Source organism: Grampus griseus, assembly GCF_964374135.1.
Source record: "Grampus griseus genome assembly, chromosome: 3".
NCBI lineage: Eukaryota > Metazoa > Chordata > Mammalia > Artiodactyla > Delphinidae > Grampus > Grampus griseus.
This window is the reverse complement of record NC_139019.1, coordinates 67569662-67593038: the sequence shown is the minus strand read 5'-3', so window position 1 is coordinate 67593038 and position 23377 is coordinate 67569662.

The following is a 23377-nucleotide window of genomic DNA, read 5'->3' as shown; positions in this document are numbered from 1 at the left end:
GAGCCTTTTTAGATACAGCTGCTTTCATTTAGTGCTATGCATTTAAGTTTCCTCCATGTCTTTTCATGGCTTGATTCTTTTTAGCACTATACAATATTCCAGTATCTGGATGTACAACAATTTATTTATCCATTCACCAACAGAAAGGCATTTTGGTTGCTTCAAAGTTTTGGAAATTGTGAATAAAGCTACTATAAAAAAATTTTGTATGCAAGCGTGTACATAAATTTTCAACTCCTGTGGATAATTACTGTTGAACACAATTTCTGGATCATATGGTAAGAGTATGTTTAGTTTTGTTGGAAACTACCACGCTATCTTCCAAAGTAGCTATACTATTTTGCACCAGCAATTAAATGAGAGTTTCTGTTGCTCAAAATCCTTGCTGGATTTGGTATTGTCAGTGTTCTGGGTTTTGGCCATCTTGACAGATATGTAGTGGTATCTCATTGTTGTTTTAATTTGCATTTTCTTGATGACAAAGAAAGTGGTGTATCTTTTCTTATGCTTATTTGCCATCTGTATGTCTTCTTTGATTAAGTATCTGTTAGTCTTTGGTATATATATATATATATATATATATATATATATATAAACTTGCTGAGATTTTGGTTGGGATTGTATTGAATCTACAGATCAAGTTGGGAAGAACTAACATCTTGACAATATTGAATATTCCTACCCAAGAACATATGATATCTCTCCATTTATTTAGTTCTTTGATTTGTTTCATCAGATTTTGTAGTAAATTTTCTTTAAATAAGTTTTCCCTCTGCACTTAAGGATTTAGGAAAACTGCACCCTTTACGAACAGACTACAAGAAATAATTGTTATCTATAATCTGTTTTCCCCTTAAAATTTGAAAGAAACTGGGAAAACCAGAATGCATTGAGTCAAATAGTGTTCAGAAGAGAGATGGAAAAAGTTAATTTTTGCATTTATAAAATCTCTTAGAGATATCTAAAATTAGAAAACTCAATCCTGACTCATATCTCACAAATTATCTTCTAATACTGAGAAAAATGAAAGTGATTTGGCTAAATGGATCAATTTCAAAGTAATCAAAGTCCAAATACTACAAGTTTTGCCCTGAATTGTAGTTTACCAAAACCAATTTATATACTAGACAATTTATGCTTGAGTTTATAATATAAACTCTGGGAAAATCTGCAGAAAATAAATTTAGTTGAGCATTTCAACTATTGAATATAAAGAAAATACACTTTTAAACTTTAAGACGGCTTCTTAGAGAAACGTAACTATGTGGGCTAAGAGAAGTTACTTCTTTTTACATATGAGCTATCTACAATTCTGTTATTTTATTAAAAATTTTAATAATAGGGCTTCCCTGGTGGCGCAGTGGTTGAGAATCTGCCTGCCGATGCAGGGGACGGGGGTTCGTGCCCCGGTTCGGGAAGATCCCACATGCCGTGGAGCGGCTGGGCCCGTGAGCCATGGCCGCTGAGCCTAAGCGTCTGGAGCCTGTGCTCCGCAACGGGAGAGGCCGCAGCAGTGAGAGGCCCGCGTACCGCAAAAAAAAAAAAAAAAAAAAAATTTAATAATAACTCAGTCACATAGAACATATATATGGTCTTCCTGCATTTACTAATACATTAATATGTTAAAAAATTATATATATTTGAGGTAATCTGTCCCAGTTTATTTCCCTTTATCCCTTTTTCAGAAGATGCATATGCCAAACTGAGGATATATGAAAGTACTCATTGATGTTTTTCCTTACAAAACAACATTTCTATTTATGTAGCCTGAGCAGCTTAAATATATCATGTAGGGGCAGGACAGGAATAAAGACGCAGACGTAGAGAATGGACTTGAGGACACGGGAAGGGGGAAGGGTAAGCTGGGACGAAGTGAGAGAGTGGCATGGACATATATACAATGCCAAATGTAAAATAGATAGCTAGTGGGAAACAGCCACATAGCACAGGGAGATCAGCTCAGTGCTTTGTGACCCCTAGAGGGGTGGGATACGGAGGATGGGAGGGAGGCCGAGGCAAGAGGAAAGAGATATGGGAACATATGTATATGTATAACTGAGTCACTGTGTTGTAAAGCAGAAACTAACAAACACAGCATTGTAAAGCAATTATACTCCAATAAAGATGTAAATAAATCAACCAACCAACCATGGCTTTATGACGTCTCTGGGGAGTTTGTAGAGCTCATCATTTTATCAGAAATATATCAGTCTCCACATTTCTCCAAAGAATATATACAGATTGCCAACAAACACATGAAAGGATGTTCAACATCACTAATCATTAGACAAATGCAAATCAAAACTACAGTGAGGGATCACCTAACACCAGTCAGAATGGCCATCATCAAAAAATCTACAAACAATAAATGCTGGAGAGGGTGTGGAGAAAAGGGAACACTCTTGCACAGTTGGTGGGAATGTAAATTGATACAGCCACTATGGAGAACAGTATGGAAGTTCCTTAAAAAACTAAAAACAACTACCATATGACCCAGCAATCCCACTACTGGTCATATACCCTAAGAAAACCATAATTCAGAAAGAGTCATGTACCACAGCGTTCATTGCAGCACTATTTACAATAGCCAGGACATGGAAGCAACCTAGGTGTCCATTGACACCTAGAAATGAAATTGAATTATTTGTAGTGAGGTGGATGGACCTAGAGTCTGTCATACAGAGTGAGGTGACTCAAAGAAAAACAAATACTGTATGCTAACACATATATATGGAATCTCAAAAAAAAAAAAAAAAAAAGAATCTGAAGAACCTAGGGACAGGACAAGAATAAAGATGCATATGTAGGGAATGGACTTGAGGACACAGGGAGGGGGAAGGGTAAGCTGGGACGAAGTGAGAGAGTGGCATGGACATATATACACTACCAAATGTAAAATAACTAGTGGGAAGCAGCCACATAGCACAGGGAGATCAGCTCAGTGCTTTGTGATGTCTTAGAGGGGTGGGATAGGGAGGGTGGGAGGGAGACACAAGAGGGAGAGGATATATGTACACGTATAGCTGATTCACTTTGTGAAACAGCAGAAACTAACACACCGTTGTAAAGCAATTATACTCCAATAAAGATGTTAAAAAAACAAAAAAAAATGCATCAGTCTCCAGCTTCTCCCTGCCCGCTACTGGACATCATCAAAACAACAGAGGAGAATATCAGATCATTATACCTCTGCTGCCCTATGATCTGTCAAAAATACAAGTCTTTAAAAATTTACTTTGTAACCATGTTTTTTTAAAATTGAATTATAGTTGATTTAAAATATTACACTAGTGTCAGGTGTCTAACATAGTGATTAAATATTTTTATAGACTATATTTTAGTTATTATAAAATAATATCTATATTTCTCCGAGTTGTACAATATATCATTGTTGCTTACTTATTTTATACATGATAGCTTGTATCTCCTAATCCCATAACCCTATCTTGCCCCTCTCCTCCTTCACTTTCCCCACTGCTAACCACCAGTTTGTTCTCTCTCTCTGTGAGTCTTTTTCTCTTTTGTTGTATTCATTTGTGTGTTTTAAGATTTCACATACAAGTGATAACATGCAGTGTTTTTCGTTCTCTGTCTGACATGTCATTAAGCATATATCACGTCTTCTTTACCCATTCCTCTGTTGATGGACACTCAGATTTCCTCCATACCTTGACTATTGTAAATAATGCTGCTATGAACTTTGGGGTGCGTGTATTTTTTGAATTAGTGTTTTGGGTTTTTTCCTTTTCTTTCTTTCTTTCTTTCTTTCTTTCTTTTTTTTTGGATATATATCTAGCAGTGGAATTGCTGGATCATATAGTAGTTCTATTTTTAGTATTTTGAGGAACCTCCATGCTGTTTTCTATAGTGGCTGCACCAATTTACATTTTCACCAAAACTGTACTAGGATTCCCTTTTCCCCACATCCTTGCCAAGATTTGTTATTTGTACACTTTTTAATGATAACCATTTTGACAGATGTGAGCTGGTATCACATTGTGGTTTTTATTTACATTCTCTGATGATTAGTGATGTTGAGCATTTTTTCATGTGCTTGTTTACCATCTGTATATCTTCTTTGGGAAATATGTCTGTTCAGGACTTCTGCCCATTTTTTCATCAGGTTGTTTTTTGATATTGAGTTATATGAGCTGTTTATATATTTTAGATATTAACCTCTTATCAGTCATATCATTTGCAAATACTTTTTTCTAATTCTGCAGGTTTTCTTTTCATTTTGTTGATGGTTTCCTTTGCTGTGCAAAAGCTTTTAAGGAGGTCCCAGGTTTTTTTTGGGGGGGGGGGCTGGTGTTTGTTTTCACTTGTTTGTTATGTTTTAGTTTTGCTTTTGTTTCTTTTGCCTTAGGAGACAGATCAAAAAAGAATTGCTACAATTTATATCAAAGAGTTTTCTGCACATGTTCTCTTCTAGGAGTTTTATGGTTTCAGGTCTTACATTTAAGTTTTTATTCCATTTTAAGGTTTTTTTATTTGTTTGTTTTAATATTATGTGAGAAAATGTTCTAATTGCATTCTTTTACATGTAGCTGCTCAGGTTCACCCAGCACCACGTATTGAAGAGACTGACTTTTTGCTATTTAATATTATGCCTCCTTTGTCAAAGATTAATCGACAATAAGTATATGTGTTTATTTCTGGGCTCTCTCTTTTGTTCCATTGATCTATGTGCCGTTTTTGTGCCAGTACCATGCTGTTTTGATTACTGTAACTTAATAGTAGTGTCTGAAGTCAGGGAGCATGATACTTATAGCTTTGTTATTTTTTGCTCAAGATTACTTTGGCAATTTGCAGTCTTTTGTGGTTCCAAACAAATTTTAGGATTATTTGTTCTAGTTATGTGAAAAATGTCTTGGATATTTTGATAGCGATTGCATTAAATCTGCAGATCATTTTGTGTAATATGGACATTTTAACAATATTAATTCTCCCAATCCAAGAACACAAGATATCTTTCCATTTCTTTGTACCAGTTTCAAATTCCTTCATAAAGTTTTATAGTTTTCAGAGTATAGGTCTTTCACCTTCTTAGTTTAGTTTATTCCTAGGTATTTATTATTTTGATGTAATTTGAAATTGGATTTTTTTTTTGCTTTTATACTCTAATAGTTAATTATTAGTATTTAGAAAAGCAACAGATTTCTGTGTATTAATCTTGTGTCCTGCAATGTTACTGAATTCATTTATTAGTTCTAATAGTTTTTTTTGTGTGTGTGGAAATATTAATGTTTTCTATATCATGTTGTCTGCAAAGAGTGGCAGTTTTACTTCTTTCCTTCCAAATTGTATGCCTTTTATTTCTGTTTCTTATCTGATTGTTGTGGCTATGACCTCCAATACTGTGTTAAATAGACATGGCTAGAGTGGGCCTCCTTGTCTTGTTCCTGAATTTAGAGAAAAAGCTTTCAGCTTTTCACCATTGAATTTGATGTTAGCTGTGGGTTTGTCATAAATGGCCTTTATTATATTGGAATATGTTCCCTCTATACCAACTTTGATGAGAAGTTTTATCATGGATGGATATTGAATTTTGTCAAATGCTTTAAGATTATCATGTGATTTTTAATCCTTCCTTTTATTAATGTGGTGTATCACATTGATTGATAAGTGGATATTGAGCCATTATTGCAACTCTGGAATAAATCATACTTGATCATGATTTATGATACTTTTTATATAATGTTGAATTCAGTGTCTTAATATTTTGTTGAGGATTTTTGTATTTGTGTTTATCAGAGATAATGGTCTGTAATTTTCTTTTTTCTTTTCTTTCTTTCCTTTTTTTTTTTTTTTTTTTGTAGTGTCTATTTTTGGTTTTGTGTCAGGGTAAATTTTACCTCATAGAATGAATTTGGGAGTGTTCCGTCCTCTTCAATTTTCTGGAATAGTTTGAAGAGAATAGATATTGGCTCTTCTCTATGAGTTCAGTAGAATTCTGCTGTGAAGCCTTTTCCTACACTTTTGTTTGCTGGGAGGTTTTTATTATTATTACTACTATTACAAATTGAGTTTCAGTACTAGTGATCCATCTGTTCAGATTGTATATTTCTTCCTGATTTAGTCTTGCAAGATTGTATGTTTCTAGAAATTTGTTCATTTCTTCTAGGTTGTCCAATTTGTTGGCACACAACTCTTCATAGGTTTCTCTTATGATTTTTGTATCTCTGTGATATTAGTTGTTATTTTCCTCTTTAATTTTTATTAGTTTATTTGGGTCCTCTATTTCCTTCTTCATAAGCCTGGCTAAAGGTTTATCAAAATTTTATGTTTCATTGATCTTTGGTTTCATTGATCTTTTCTTTTTCTCTTTCTATCTTTCTTATTTTTCTTTCTTTTTTATGGTCTCTTACTTATTCTCGGATTTTTAGTATTTCCTTCTTTCTGAGAGCTTTGGGCTTCATTTGTTCTTCTCTTTCTAATTCTTTTTAGGGTTTTTATTCAAGATTTTTCTTGTTCCTTGGGGTAGGCCTGTATCACTATGACCTTCCATCTTAGAACTTCTTTTCCTGCATCCCTTAGATGCAGATTTTGGAAAGCTGTGTTTCCATTTTCATTTTTCTTGAGATATTTTCTGATTTCCACTTTGATTTTTTCTTTGTTGTTTTTTTAGTAGTGTATTGTTTGGTCTCCATGTGTTTGTGCTTTTCCCATTTTTTTTCCTATAAGTGATTTCTAGTTTCATACTATTGTGGTTGGAAGAAATGCTTGATATACCTTCTATCCTCTTAAATTTGTTAAGACTTATTTTATGGTATAGCATGTGATTTATCATGGAAAACATTCTATATGCACTTGAATAGAATGTGTATTCTACTGTTCTTGGATGGAATGCCCTGTAGATGTCTATTAAGTCCAAGTGGTCTGTTGTGTCATTTAAGATGCATTTCTTTATTGATTTCCTGTCTGGATTATCTGTCCATTGATTTAAGTGGGGTGTTAAAGTCCCCTACTATTGCATTATTGTCAATGAATCGCTTCATGTCTGTTATTGTTTGCTTTATATATTTAGCTTCTTCTGTATTATTTGCATATATATTAATGAGTGTTACAGCCTTTTCTTATATTGATCTTTTAAGCATTATATAATGCCCTTCTTTGTCTTTTGTTATAGATATTGTTTTAAAGTCTATTTTTGTCTGATATGAGTCTTGCTCCCCCACGTTCTTGTCATTTCTGTTTACATGAAATATCTTCTAACTTTTAGTCTGTGTGTGTCTTTAGCTCTGAAGTGAGTCTCTTGTAAGCATCATATAGATGGGTCTTATTAATGTCCTTTGATTTGAGCATTTAGTCCATTGATTTTTAAAGTGGTTCTTGATAGGCATGTACTTATTGCTGTTTTCTTATTTGTTTTCTTGTTATTCTTGTAGTTCTTCTTTGATCTTTTCTTCTTTTAGTTCCCTCCCTTATGGTATGATGATTTTCTTTAGTGTTATGTCTGTATTCCTTTCTCTCTTGCTTTTGGTATCCATTGTAGGTACTTGATTTGTGGTTATCATGGTGTTCATACATGTTGACCTATAGCTATATCTACTTGTTTTAAATTGGTAGTCATTTAAGTTCAAACACACTCTAAAAGGTCTACATTTTTTACTCTCTTCCCCCACATTTTGTATTTTGATATCATATTTTACTTCTTCACGTTTATCCTTTACTGATTTTTGTAGTTATAATAGATTTTACATTTTTTCTTATAATTTTTGTACTAGCTTATTTAAGTGGTTGATCCTCAGCTTTTACTATATGTTTGCCTTTACTAATGGGATTTTTCCTTTCCTATGTATAACTACTACTTGTTATAGCCTTTTCTTTTCCACTTAGAGAAGACCCTTAACATATTTTAAGGTAGGTTTCGTATTGATCAATTCTTTTAGTTTTTGCTTGTCTGAGAAGTTCTTTATCTTTCCTTCAATTCTAAATGATAATCTTGCTCGGGGTAGAATATTATATGTTGCAGATTTTTCCCTTATCTTGCCATTCCCTTCTGGCCTCCAAAGTTTCTGCAGAAAAATCATTTGATAACTTTATTGAAGTTCCCTTGTATATGACTTTTTTCCTTTTGCTGCCTTTAGACTTCTCTTTATCTTTAACTTTTGACATTTTAATTATGACATGTCTTGTTGTGGGTCTGTTTGGATTCATCTTGTTTGGGACGCTCTGTGCTTCCTGAACTTTGATATCTGTTCCCTTCTTCAGGTTTGGGAATTTATCAGCCATAATTTCATCAAATATATTGTTGACCCCCTTCTCTCACTCTTCTCCTTCTGGGACCCCTATAATGCAAATGTTGGTATGCTTGTTGTTATCCCAGAAATCTTTTAAATAGTTCTCAGTTTTTGATTCTTTTTTGTTTTACCTGTTCTGATTAGGTGATTACTATTATTCTATCATTTATGCATTCTTCTGTATCAGCTATTCAGCTGTTAAATTCTTCTGTTGTGGCTTAAATTTCAGTTATTATATTCTTCTGTTCTGACTGTTTCTTTTTTGTATTTTCTAGTTCCTTGTTAAAATCCTCACTGTGTTCCTCTTCTTGTCCTGTATTCAGTTAGTAGTCTTATTACTAATACTTTGAACTCTTTATCTGGTAAAATGTATATTTCTGTTTCATTAATTGTATTTTTTGGTGGGGGCTTCTTGCTCTTTAAATGGAAACAAATTCCACTGTTTTCTCACTTTGCTTAACTTTCTCTGTCTCTAGAAAATTAGGTGAAAATATTACCTCTTGAGGAGCTGTTTGGGTGCGAACATCCCCATACGGTGTGCATGTGCCCATAGACTTTGCTGGGAGAGCTAGATTTGATGTGAACACAAGTCATATCTTTCCCCATGGTGTGCTGTCAGCTATCACCTTGGTAAGAGGTGGGCTTGAAGATGTAGGGGCTAGATTGTTTGCAGATATCTTGTCCCATTCAGTAGGCTGCCTTTTTGTTCTGTCAATAGTTTCTGTCACTGTGAAAAAGTTATTTAGTTTGATTTAGTCCCATTTAATTATTTTTCCTTTTATCCCTTGTCTAAGGAGACAGATCCTCCCAAAATATTGCTAGGACCAATGTCAAAAAGTGTACTTCTTATGTTTTCTTCTAGGAAAGCACCTTTATTCTTTACAGTCTTACATCTACATCTTTAATTCATTTTGAGTTTATTTTTGTATTTGGTGTGAGAAAGTAGTCCAATTTGATTCTTTTCCATGTAGCTGTCCAGTTTTCCAAACACCATTTGTTAAAGACAAACCTTTTCCCCATGATATATTTTTGCCTCTTTTGTTGTATATTAATTGCCCATATGTGTGGGTTCATTTCTGAGCATTCTATTTTGTTTTATTGATCTATGTGTCTGTTTTTTAGCCCATGGTGTCCTATTTTGAATACTATAGTTTTGTATAGTTTGAAATCTTGGAGTGTGATTCCTCCAGCTTTGTTCTTTCTCAAGATTGTTTTGGCTATTCAGGGTCTTTTTTGTTTTCATATACATTTTAGAATTATTTGTTCTAGTTCTTAGAAAAATGCCATTGGTAATTTGACAGGGATTGCATTGAATTTGTAGATTGCCTTGGGGAATATGGTCATTTTAACGATATGGATTCTTCCAATTCCGGAACACAGTATTTCTTTTCGTTTGTTTGTGTCTTCAAATTTCTTTAATGAGCAACTTATAGTTTTTGAAGTATAGGTGTTTTGCTTCCTTTGTAGGCTTATTCCTAGGTATTTAATTATTTTCAGTGCAATGGTAAATGGGATTGTTTCCTAATTTCTGTTTTTGATACTTTGCTGTTAGTGTATAGAAATGCAACAGATTTTTGTATATTAATTTTGTATCCTGCAAATTTACTGAATTAATTGATGAATTCAACTAGTTTTTTGGTGATGTCTTTAGGATTTTCTATATATAGTATCATGTCATCTGAAAACACTGACAGTTTTACTTCTTCTCTTCCAATTTGGATTCCTTTTATTCATTTTCTTATCTGATTGCTGTGGCCAGGACTTCCTATGCTATGTTAAATAAAAGTAATGAAAGTTGACATCCTTCTCTTGTTCCTGATCTTAAAGGAAATACATTAATCTTTTCCCTGTTGAGTATGATGTTGGCTGTAGTTTTGTCATGTATGGCCTTTATTATGTTCAGGTATGTTTCTTCTCTACCCAGTTTGTTGAGAATTTTTATCATAAATGTATGTTGAATTTTGTCAAATGCTTTTTCTGCATCTATCAAAATGATCATATTATTTTAATTTTTCAATTTGTTAATGTACAATGTCATGATGATTGATTTGCTGATGTTGAACCATCCTTGCATCTCTGGGGTTAAACCCACTTGATCATGGTGTATGATCCTTTTAACATATTGTTGAATTCCGTTTGTTAATATTTTCAGAAAATTTTTGCACCTATGTTCATTAGTGATATTGGCCTGTAATTTTCTCTGTGTGTGTTTGTGTGTGTGTGTGTGTGTGTGTGTGTGTGATATTTTGTCTGGTTTTGGTGTGATGCTGGCCTTGCTGAGTGAATTTAAAGCATTCCTTCCTCTCCAACTTTTTGGAATAGTTTGAGAAAGGTAGATGTTAACTCTTCTCTAAATGTTTGGTAGAATTCATCTGTGAAGGCATCTGGTCCTAGACTTTTGTTTTTGTGGAGTTGTTGGTTGTTTTGTTTTCTTAATTACTGATTCTGTTTCATACTGGTAATTGTTCTGTTCATATTTTCTATTTCTTTCTGGTACAGTCTTAGGAGATTCTAGGAATTTTTCTAGAAATTTGTTCATTCTAGGTTGTCCATTTTATTGGTGTATAATTGTTTCTAGTAATCTCTTATGTTCCTTTATGTTTATCTTTGGTGTCCATTATAACTTCTACTTTTTAAAAATTTCTCTGTTCATCCAATCTTCTCCTGAGTTCCTTGAACATCTTTATAATCATTACCTTCAACTCCTTATTGGCTAAACTGCTTATCTTTACTTCACTTAATTCTTTTGGGGTTTTATCTTTTTCCTTTAGAATATATTCCTTTGTTGCCTCATTTTGCCAAAATCTCTGTTTTTATTTTGTTGGTTACATTTCTCAGCCTTGGAGAATTGTCCTTTTGTGGAAGCTCTATGCAAACCAGCAGTGCACTTCCCTCTGGTCACCAGAGCTATATGCCCTAAGCATGGTCCCCTATTTGAGCTGCATGGGCACTTAGGTAGGCAGATTACTGTGGGTGGTCTGTGTGCCTGGCCCCTGGTCCAGTTGTTTTCCAGACCGTGCCTTGTGTGGAGGTGACCAGGAATTGTGAGCAAGACCAGTTCCTGATACAGTTGGCTGTGTGAGTTGAGATTACCCAAACCTGGTGTTGTCCCACTGATGGGTGAGGCTGGATCCTGGGGCAGCTGATTGAGGGACCCCCGCCATTCCAGAGCTTGTGCTGGCTGGGAGCCACAGTGTCCTGGAGCTGGTACCAGCTTTCTGGTGGGTGTGTTGGGTCCTGACAAGGCAGGTTGCAGGGCTGCAGTGGTCCTGGGTCTGATGTCCATCCACTGGTGGATGGAGCAAGGGACTAAGGGATCCTGAGGCTGATGCCTGCCCACTGGTGAGTGAGGCCAGTCCTGGGGCTAGTGCCTGTCCACTGGTGAGCAGACCTGAGTCCCAGATTCTCTGGTTGCAGGGCCCTGGTGCCTCCTGAAGTTAGTGTTAGCTTGCTAGTAGGCATGGCCAGGTCCTGACATCTGGCTGAGGGGCCTAGGTGGTTCTGGGGCAACTGCTGATACACTGGTATCCAGGGCAATATTTTGGGCCATCTCATGCACAGTGCTGAGTTTCAGGGCAGCTGTGGTCTCAGGACATCTTAAGGAAGCTAGCCTGCTGGTAGGTTGGTCTGTGCCTGCCCTAGGCTAACTGCTTGGCCTGAGGCATCCCAGTACTAGTGCCAAGAGGCTGGTGAATGGGGCTGGATCCCTGAGCTAATAAGCTAGAGGGAGGATTCCAAAATGGTGCTTTCTGACCAGTGTCCATGGGGTAGAATGAGCTCCCAGAAATGGCTGCCCCAGTATCTATATCCCTCTGTTTAGCTCCAGTTGCCTCTCCCCTCTCTGTGAGGCTATCCGAGATCAGCAGGTGAGTCTGACCCAGGCTCCTTTCAAATTACTGCTTCTGCCCTGCGTCCTAGAGAATGTGAGATTTTAAGATGGAGTCTCTATTCCCTAGAGCCCTATGGCTTTTCCCAAAATAAGCCTATCTGGACTTTAAAGCCAAACTTTCTGGTGGCCTGTCTTTCCAGTGTAGGACCTCCAGTCTGGAGAGCCCAGTGTGGGCCTTGGACCCCTTGCTCCTTGGGGAGCAATTGTAATTAAACTTCCATTTGTGGGTCACCCATCCAGAGGTATAGGTCTTGACTATAGCACATCTCTGCCCCTCCTACACATCTTGTAATTCCTTCTTTTTATCTTTAGTCATAGATCTTTTCTTCTAGTCTTCTGTTCTTTCTCATCAATAGTTGCTCTACAAATAGTTGTAATTTTGGTATGTCTGTGAGAGGAGGTGAGCTCAAGGTCTTTCTACTCTGCCATCTTGACCACCCTTCCCCATTTTGATTTTTATATCTTTTTTATTCATTCTTTGAGTTTTCATCTCTGATTACATTAGCCATCTGATTTAGCAAGTTGTCCACTTTTCCTGTTAGAGCCCTTACTGTATTAATCATAGTAATTTTAAATCCCCCAGTCTGATAATTCCAAAATTTCTGCCATATTTGAGTATGGTTCTGATACTTGCTTTATCTCTTCAAACTGTTTTTATTTTCCTTTTCGATTGACTTGTAACTTTTTTGTTGAAAACTTCATATGATTAGCTTGTGAAAGGAACTGTGGTAAACAGGACTTTAGTGTGAGATTTTATGTTTTTCTGGCTAGGAGAGAGGCTGTATTCACTGTTTTCTGCAATGGTAGGTGTTAAGAGCTAAAATTTCCACTAGCATCCTTGTTTTAGTCTCATCTGGTATCTTGTGCTTCCCTAGAGACTTTTTAAAATAGGGTCTGAGACTTGCAGTTCTTTTAGATGTAGTCCACTGTTATTATGCAGAAGCCTGATTGATGTGGTGGTAAGATGCAGGGAGAAAAATACTCTATAATCTTATGCTTGTATCTCAGTCTTTTAGTGATCTCGTGCCCCTAGTCTATGACCTTCATAATTGCTTCTCAGCTCTCTGCCCAGCCCACCCTGCACACTTTCATGAGACAGGAATGCTAGAGGGGGCTGGAGTTGTGTATTATTCTTAGGTTGCTTAGGGAATTTTTCTTAGATCTTCATCTGGAAAACATGAGTGGTCTCCTAAATGTAAAACATGCAAAAGTGCCCCCGCTCCCCTGAACACTGGTTCTCTAGAATTTTTAACGCTTAACCTTGCCCACACTGACTCTCCAGAAATTCACTGATTATAGTTAAACATTCCTATTAATATTGGCTCCAGTGATGGGTTTCTGCTTCTGAATTGTTTGCTTCTGGTAAGCTATGATTCTTGGTATCCTCCTTTCTCTCCAGTTTTCAGGGAGGTGGTTTGCCCTGTTACCTCAATTCTCTGATGGATCTAAGAAGAGTTGATCTTCAGTATGTTCAGCTTTTTCTTGTGAGAACAGGAGTGATGCCTTCTAAGTTCTTTATATGTTAGACTGGAAACTGGAAATCTATTTTTTTTTAAATAACCACTTTCTCACTTTCTGCTCTCTTCTTATTTTGTTATCCTAAGCAATTCTGAATTATAACTGTGCCAACAAAGTAATTTAGTAGTCTGAACCAAATCACTGTCTTTGTATTTCACTGATTTTAAGATGTTTAAATGAAAGAAATTACCTCAATATCTTTGTTTAATTTGAAATTCTTAGCCTAACATGTGTACATCTTTTATGACATATTTCCTTACACAGCTAAATTTTACTTTACCAATACAAAAATATATTAAAATTTTTTAAATATAATTTAACTTGTCAAAAAAATTTTTTCCTTAATTTATGAAGAAAATTATGTTTTGAGGGTAGAGCTTTTTACTCGTTAAGAACATCAGTATAACTAGTCTTGAATTTTTGTGGAAGTCCCAATGATCAGTTAAATGGCTATAGCATAATTAGCCTGAAAGCACAGTGCCTAGATAATCTACAATTTGGATAATCATAATGAAATACACTTAGTTAAATATTTGTATTAAACAGGACCAGTGAACGCATTATAACAAAACACCTTTGGGTGAATTTTTTGTGGAAACTATACTGTAATATATTGGTGCCATCAAATGAAATGGTCACACGATTTCTACTTCCATGAAATTATGCTAGCCTCTAAATGATTCTGTTGTTAATTCTATCTTCCTGAATTGCCCTGAAATTTTGAAGGCTCTCTTCATCACTGATTGTTCCATATCAACTCTTATCTGATTAGTAGAACTTGCTTGATATGAGATCTTTGCATTTTATGTCCTCTTTTTTTTATCCTTAGGATGCCTAATTTTCTCTATTACCTGAGAGTAACATTGATACATTTTGTCTTTTGATAGATAAAATTTTTGTATGCATCCAAGTTAACTTTAGTTAAAACTGCTATAAAAGGTCATAACAGATGATGCCTTTTTCCTTATGATTTTATTATCAAATTATATGTCCCTTGATTTGTCAATTAAACTTGTAATAGGAATTTGAAATATCAATGGCCTTCCTAACTGGAAGGCAATATTCAAAACATGAAGATTTCCTTTCTGTGCTTTCTATGTAGGTAGAATATGATTGGTAGAATCTAAGAGCAAGGTGTTTTTGTTTTGTGAAAAACGAATGTGAAAATATTTGATTCATGATTTCATCACCTGGAATACTTTCATTTGCCCAGCTTTCTGAAATTGTTTTATACCAGTTTGAGATGAATAGGAACACAGCTGCTCAGCAAATGATAAAAACAAAAACAAGCAAACAAAAACTGTCACTAATAATTCTATTATGGCTGCCAGTTCATCAAAGATCAATTTCACTATGCAAACTGCTTCCTGGAGCTCAACAGAGGTACATTTGTGGGGTGCCTGTAATTATGACATTTAGCTCTAAGTTATTCCCCATAAGCTATGGAACTCTCTTTGCAATTCTTGGAGGGAAAATGACAGATTTATAAACTAAAAATATCACAGATGAGTAAAAATATATATTTAAAACAGTCACACAGAATTTGGCTTTTTCAGCACATGGGGATATAGAAATCTATTTCTCATTTACAATCTCTTTTTGTTATTTATATATCATCTATATTTTTGTGATTTTCATATGTTTTTCTAATTTTTTGTATGTTATTGGACTTTATCCAGAAAACTCTATTTACTGGATACCAATATTAAACATTAGGGGGGCATAATTTTTATGCCACTGGTTTTCCTGCTATGCAGTGATTAATCTCCTTACATATATCCTCTGTGGAAAAATACTCCTTTGATTTCAGTGTATTTTAGAAAATAAAGATGAACAAGAGACTTAAGAGAGGAATAAACAATCTTAAACTATCAAAATATTGAATGGATACTGCTGCAACTATAAAGGCAATACTGTAAGTGAGATGTTAAGTATTTAAACATTTTTAATGGAAAGTATCTTAAAATACTGTTTGCCATTATTTAACCTTGGTATTCATATGGAAAGGTTTAAGTATGTCAGATTGAATTTGGCCATTTTGTTATAGAATATATGATTATCTCCTCTTTGATCAGAAAAAATCATACTCTATATGTTTATGCTTAAATATTAATATGCATTGATATAACATACCTCAGAAAAGCAAAGGATTATTCTGATTTATTGAGCTTTCTCCCTAAGTAAGGTAAAGGAATTGATTTAATATTTATTATTTCATTATTTCTCTCAATCTCAGGAGGAAAGTGACCACTTGGGGAAAAGTTCTCCCTTGTGATGTATCAGCATTGAACAAGAAAGTGACAGTGAAGAACTGGAAGAAAGGGGACATTATCACAGCCGTGTGTCCTCCTGGCTGCAGACTGGTACTACTGTACAAGGTATGTTATCCTCCTTGGAATAATACACTGAAATACATCATGACTCTTCTTGTTCTATGAGTAAAAATAAGCTCGGCTCACGTTATACATTTAAGCTCTGGTCCACCTCGAGCCATTAAATCCATTTTCAACCATGTCCTTCTCAAGGGAAATGTGTTTGAATGTATAAGTGTGCTACCTGGGATAGGAGTAGTTGAATGGGATGTCTGGGGGTCAATTCTCACTGCAAAATACACAGGTTGGCCTCTTTTGGTCATAGGCAATTTGATGGCCTATATAACATGTACTTAATGGTGTGAAAACATATAAGAGGGATATCTAGGAATAAAATAAACTATCTATAAATTGCTTGAGTCAGTTAAGAAGTTATTCCACAATAATATTCTAATGGTGCCTCTATGTTCATCACAGTGCTTCCATTTCATTTGTTTACTACAGTAGCACACTGATCAAGAATATGGGCTCTAAGACCAAGTTACCTTTGTCCTCACCTCTCATTAGTATTCCATTGGTCTGCAATGAGAATTAAATGGATTAGAACAGGTTTAAAACAGTTACTAGTACATATAAGTACTTAAAATGCATAGTTGCTGTTATTCTCTTTTAATAATGCAATTGGTTGAAAAACTCTGAGATGGGAATTTCAGAGTATATGGTAAATGAGATATGCAAAGCCTAACTTCAACAATAAGAAAAATTCATTTAAAAATGTAAATGTCTAAAAAGTGGAATCAGATATAAATATGTAAGAAACAGGGCAAAATGTGTTACTACAAAAGGGAAATTATGATATGCTATACTGCTTCCCTTCAATTGAATTATACTAAGAATTTGATCAGTCTGTCTAAAAGAGATGGGTGTTCTGGGTAAAAGGGGTTTTGGTACTGCTTAAGTTAATATTTGGGTTCTTTTTTTTGTGGGGGGTTATTTATAATGGTTCTCTTGTTCCCATCCTGCTGCATTCTATGTTGTTATTCAAAAAAGCAATACTCATCAGCCCTGTAATTTCCCATTCTCCTTTGCCATTTTGTTATCAACCCCACATCACTCAAATTCAGGTTTTGCCTATAACCCCATGTTCTTATTTCAGTTTCTATTCAACCTGTCAAATGTTAATATTATTTCTGATCTTTGCCTTCTCTATTCTCAGCTTCTGAATTTGGCTTTATCATGCCACATGTCTGCTACTACCTATCTTAGCATTATTTCTCTTTCAAAGAACTGAGGGTGACACATGTTAGGACAAGCCGATGATGATGATGACAATGATGATGATGATGATGTACGGTATCTTCCAGACACTGACCCAAGCATGGTATATATATATATATATATATATATATATATATATATATATATATATATATACACACACACATATATATATGTATAATTTAATCCTCAAACTAATTCTATGAAATAAATATTACTTTTATCCCAATATTACTGCAAAGAGGTTGAGCCACAGAGAGATTAAGGAATTTGACTATGATAATTCAGCCTTATTATCATAATTGCCAATAAATTTCTGTGAGTCCATCTATTAGGAAAAATGATGGGAAATGCTGTCTTGTCATGGCAAAGACAGAGAAGTTCATTCAACAAATGTTTGTTAAGAGCCTTTGTCCCAATTATTTTTAGGTTTTAAGAGTTCAAAAAATTAATTAAATTGCATTTAGTTCATTTCTGGCTAGCCTGCCATAAATTACTTAATTTCTGGCCAGCCAAAATTGAACTAGAATAAGATAATGGGCAATTGGTGGGGACCAAAAAAGAGGAATAGCATAATTGGATTTACAGAGAAAGGAGTTATATATGGTATAAAGTGGAATAAAGAAAACAGGAATTTGTGCTGGTTGCTAACACTCACAAGAATGCAACAATGAAGAGAATGAAAAGAATGCCTGTGCCTATTTGAAACTTGGGCTTTGATAGAAAGTCATCAATGAAAACATTCTGTAGAAGTATGGTTTTTCCAAAAGTTCAATTCATCCTCCAAATGAAGTTAACCTGCAGTCAGCGAAAAAAAATGAAAATTGAAAAATGTCTGTATCCTCTGGATTTTTTTTTCAAAGAAAGAGATATCTCCAAACAATATAGTATTATGAATCACACACAAATATATTGTAGCTAGTAAATTAATTGTGCATAAAACTCCTGAAATCTTGCAATGGGAGAAAAGATACACTCTGGGACCATTAAGTCTGCCAATAATTTGCATAGCTTCTTAGAAAGAATTTAATTAGAATACAATTTTGCAACTAAATGGAAAGCTGTTATGCCAAGACATATTAATCAAAACAGCGGCAATCTATCTTTAGAGAGACTTTTTGAATTAACTGCTGAATTGAAAGGGTTTGGAAAATACAACTATATGATAAAAATGTATACGTAATCTTTTTGAGGATAACTAGAAAGCAAACAAATATTAATGAAATAATACTGTTTTATGATTCTGTTTGTTGCAAAAGTGGAACCAGAATAGGCACAAATAAACTCTGTCTCTTGTGAGACAAACCAATGTAAAGAATGTTACAGCTTAGATGTCAGATTATAGGGTTCAGTAAATCAATATTCCATCTAGCCATGCAGAAAAAAGTTAAGATTTGACTATGCTTAAATTTTAGTAAGCCCTGAGGTGAGCTTTAACTTCATGTTGACTCTAGAAAGAGGTTCAAGTGTGTAATTACTAGATGTGTAGAAATGTTGCCAGTGGCTTTAAGGGCCAGGCTGTTAGTTTCTTATCTGCTGTGAAGTTATCTAAATGTTCTTCTACAATAACTCCCGCATATTTTTATCATTTTTCCCATTATTATGTTGGGGTTAAAAAAACAAACAAGCAGCTACCAGCATATGTGTGCATACGTGTGTGACTTTGTGTGTGTATGCCCTCAAGTATTTATTTGTATTATCAGCTCTGAGTAAATTTTACTAACTTTGGATTTTAGATTGATTTTGAGTTACAAGATTACATTTGGAGTCGTCTTTGATCCTAGTAATATAAAATGAATTCTTGAAATACAATTGTACATACATTTTTAATTGCATAAATTGCTAATATTTTTAATTCACAAATTGCTAATATTTCATTTCATTCTGTACTAGTCACATAGTGATGTATTTCCATTTTAATTGTATAATTAAAAGGCCCAGAATAAAAAATAAATGTGACTCATATAACTCTTACTCTTCCATAGAACAGTCTTACATATAGACACAACTTACAGTTAATTATGTGTTACAATTTATAGGTGCTCAAACATCTCAAAATAACATATATAGGATTGCCCACTAGATTTTTAAGATGCCTGAAATTTCTGTGCTTATTGTTACTTTCTAGATTGTAATGGGTATTAAATATTATACATACTACTGTAATTTTAGTCCTGCTAAGCATAATGTGTTAAAAATCTTAAGTACACAATATAAATTTATTTAATGAAAGAGTAATACATCATAGTCTCTAAATTCAGTACTTTGTGTTATAATCAAAACTGTGTATTCCATAATTTCATTTGGGTTATTGATAAAAATGAGTATAAATGTGAACCACTAATGCATTGATAAAATTGAGTATAAATGTGAACCACTAATGCATTGAAACACTAATGCATTAAATATAAATTTATTTAATGAAAGAGTAATACATCATAGTCTCTAAATTCAGTACTTTGTGTTATAATCAAAACTGTGTATTCCATAATTTCATTTGAGTTATTGATAAAAACGAGTATAAATGTGAACCACTAATACATTGAAACAGATTACACTGTCAACAGGAGATCAAGTTGGAAAGATGGAAGACAAATGTCCTTTCTTAATTTGGAAGGGGAAAGAGAGTAGAAGAATCCAGAGCTTGAGTGTTATTGGGAGAACTGGACCAAGTACAGGGCCCCAAACAGTCAAAGTTGGGGAAAGGAAGGGACATTAAGAGCACTTTTTTATTATTACTTATTCTCAGCTATGTGCTTCTGTCTCTCATGCCAAGGGTGAAAATGAATGATTTAGGAGATGCCATGACCCAGTTAACATTACTTGGAGACTTGTCAGTATATGAATGAGCCCATTTCTTGATGAAGAGTTCAAACTACTACAAACCATCAATTGTTTTTGACTGCCTGCTAGGTTACTATTTTCCATTAAGAACTATAAAAACATAAGTGGAAATTTTCCCCAAGAAAGAGTCTATTCAAAAGATAGTTGTATTTCCATTTATCTTATTTTTTTTCCTCCTTGAACTGCATTACTCTGGATAATATCAATATCACTTTGTAAACAGATGCTCTCATGCAGGCTTTTAAAATGTACTGAATTTATACCTAGTATTAGTGGAAGGCAATGTGTAATCATCCAGCTTCATTCCACAACACATTTTAAAAGCTTTTGGAAAGATTGGAACATAATCAAATTAGAGATTACATCAATACAAATCAACTGTCTATGCCTTTTCATTCTAACTTAAAGCAAGCTAGCAGACCTAGCAGTAATCTTACTCCAATTCACAATGAACTTCATTATACATGCTAAAGAAAATCTCTATATGGGTAGGGAACTCTGTTGCAATGATTTGGCATGGTTGACTAAAGTCACAAGGGGAAATATGTACAAAGGTTTAAAGATTAGATTCAAATGAAATTTTTGTGCCAATTGAATTGAATCATCATGCCAAAATTGAGACACAATGCAGTACTTCTGTATTAAACCAGCCATGGCACAGATGCACATAAGGCATCATAATGTTATTATAGGCCATTATTCCTCCAAACACTAGTTTAGGTCTAATTTCTCACTTCTCCTAAGCGTTGTCAATGCTCTGCCTAACTTACTTTTCTCCCTCTACTAACAGTATACTTGCTGGAGAAAATCACAAACAGTGATTTAGTTTGTTCTGAATTAAATCAATTAAACTCAAATATAAATTCTGTGACAAAGAGAATGATATAACTAATATTGAGAAAAATAAAGAACTTTTGACAAGTCACTAATAGAATAACAATGACAATATAGTTAGGGTTCTGCCCATTACAGATTTAATAATCTTTGGGAATTAAGGGATTCCCTCAGTTTATGTACTTACTCATTTGGAAAATTAGGAGAAATGGGCTTGTTACTCAACATATGGACCTTACACCAGCAAAATTGGCATTATCTGGGAGGCTGATTAAAGGTAGTCTTAGACCCTTCACCCCAGATCTAATGAATTAGATATGCATTAAAACAAAAGCCCTAAAGGGCAGAATGCCCAATGATCTTTGAAAAACATTGGCCCAGAAGACTGTGATCCCTTATATATCACTTCTATCTGTTTTTCTACCTCTTGCCCATATCACAAGTCTGATCTGAACAGTGAAAAGATTATCAGAGCCAAGATTACTTGTAATACAAACACTGCTAAATATTAGGCCCATTCATTGATTTTTCATAAAGTTGTCCTTAGAAAATAGTTAAAACAATAGCCTTAGGAATTTAATGTATTACTATTATAACATTAAAATGGCTTTAAATTTTGGAAATTTGCCCAGTACTTATAGTCGACTAGTTATATTTTGGTGTTATATATATATTTGGTATTATATATAGAGAGAGAGGGAGAGAGACAGACAGAGAGAGAGAAAGAGAAACATTTTCTAGGAATAGAGGCTTTTTGCTTTTATTATTCTAATTTTGTTGCATGTACTATGTGGCAAGTGGAAGGTGGGATATACTTCTGTTAATTATTCTATAATAATTCATTCTGCCAGAAATACATGGAAAACATATAACTATAAATGTTGGCTAAACACACAACATTTAATTATCAAGGTAGAATTTAATGGTGATATTAGTGGTTCTTTTCTTATTTTTCTACAACTACCCTAACCTTAGATGAACATGAACTGACACTGTTATGAATTCATACATATACATGATAATTTAATATTTCTCCTACAAATTAAGTTCAAATCCATTTCTTTCTGCTTCCCATCTCATATATTTGAGTTCATATAATTTAGTCAACCCAAATATATAACTTCATAAGCATATTTTAAAAATTAATATTAACAGCAAGACTTTGTGTTTAATTTTCTATTTGATATGTGCGATAATGTTTATTTTTGTTGTTTGAATTCATATTCAGATATGAAGAAGAAAATTTCCCTTAGATTATTTCCAAGGTTATTAAGTAGATATTTCTTAAAATAATTTTAAGAACTGAGTATTAAAATAGCTTTATTTTTTAAAGATATCTTAACATCCTTAAATGGTTCAAACATTTTTAATATTAAAATATCCTATAAAATGAATTGTTTTGCCTATGTAGAAAATTACTTAGGAGCAGATAATATGATGCACACTTAGTTTTAAATGGAAGTTGTTGACATTTGTTTGAGTTAGTTCAAATGAAGTAACTCTATCTTGAATTATTCTGAATTACCAATCATCCATGCCAGTTAGGTAATGGCTTCCTATTAAGGTTAATGGAAATTGAATGTAAATCTCTATGAATAAAATTAAGGCTATACTGATATCTCAGTTACTTAGGGTACAGGGTCTGTGATAGTCACCTTTTAAAAAAGCAAGAGTGCTTGCTTACTAGAAGCCCAAGGCTAATAATGAAACCAATTTTACAATAGTGCCTGATGGGTATGGTCACAAAAATGGCCTGAATTTAGGAAAACAATTTAGTTGTTAGACTTTAAGACTTCTGGAAGCAGGGCTGCTGAGTTGTGATACTGTACAATCATCTCATAGGGCAAACAATTGGGAGTAAGTTGTTTCAGAAAAAAAATGTATATGGTCCAAAATAATTACTTGACAATGGGAAAGTATCAATATGAATTGTGACTTCCTATTCATCCTTTATCTACTTTTCTGTCCTTTTCCAATTTTTACCCCAACCTCTGGATTTCCTTAGATTCTATAGCCAGTGTATGTAAACTCCGTCACTCCATTACACTCTTCTTTATCAACTGTCCCTTTTTTCTCCTTTCACTTTTCCTAGTACTGCATAAAGAATCCAATGATTTTATTGTAAAATAAGTATTTCTACTGCCCTATATCAGTTCTGTCTCTCACCTGAGCTCAAAAAACTCCCCCTTTTGTTTGTTTCTCCTCACTCTAAACCATGTTCCACAAGCCAGCCAGTTTCTTTCTAAAACTAGTATTTGGTCATATCACTTTCCCTTGCCAACCCTTAAGACCTTTTCTAATCCAAAATCCATTACACTGCATTCAAGATCTTCTACTATCTGATTGCAAACTGACCTTCCAGATTTTAATTGCAATGTCTTCCTTATGTTCTAACTGCAGCAAAAGTTTGTGGTTTTCTTGAATAAGAATTGCATTTGTATGCCTCTGTTTCTTATGTT